This window comes from Triticum dicoccoides, chromosome 7B, assembly GCF_002162155.2.
Source record: "Triticum dicoccoides isolate Atlit2015 ecotype Zavitan chromosome 7B, WEW_v2.0, whole genome shotgun sequence".
NCBI lineage: Eukaryota > Viridiplantae > Streptophyta > Magnoliopsida > Poales > Poaceae > Triticum > Triticum dicoccoides.
In genome coordinates, this window is record NC_041393.1 from 552066030 (window position 1) to 552066657 (window position 628).

Here is a 628-nt window from a genome sequence, read left to right on the forward strand (position 1 = left end):
GTGCCAAGCTCCAGGCTGCTGCCCTTCGGTCCTCGTGCATCCTGGAGGAGGAAGGAGCCTGATGGCCGCCGCTGCCTGATATGTCTCCAACGTATCTATAATTTTTGATTGTTCCATGCTATCATATTACCCCTTTTGGATGTTTATGGGCTTTATTTTACACATTTATATCATTTTTGGGACTAACCTACTAACCAGAGGCCCAACCCGTATTGCTGTTTTTTTGCCTATTTCAGTATTTGGAAGAAAAGGAATATCAAACGGAGTCCAAACGGAATAAAACCTTCGGGAGCGTGATTTTTGGAACGAACATGATCCAGAGGACTTGGAGTGCAAGTCAAGAAGTAGCCGAGGCGACCACGAGAGGGTAGGGCGCCCCCCCTTAGGGCGCGCCCCCTGTCTCGTGGGCCCCTCGGGCGGCCACCTACGTACCCCGAAAACATCCAGGGAGCCAACGAAACACAATTTCCACCGCCATAACCTTCTGTATCCGCGAGATCCCATCTTGGAGCCTTCGCCGGCGCTCTGCCGGAGGGGGAATCAACCACGGAGGGCTTCTACATCAACACCATAGCCCCTCCGATGAGTTGTGAGTAGTTTACCACAGACCTTCGGGTCCATAGTTATT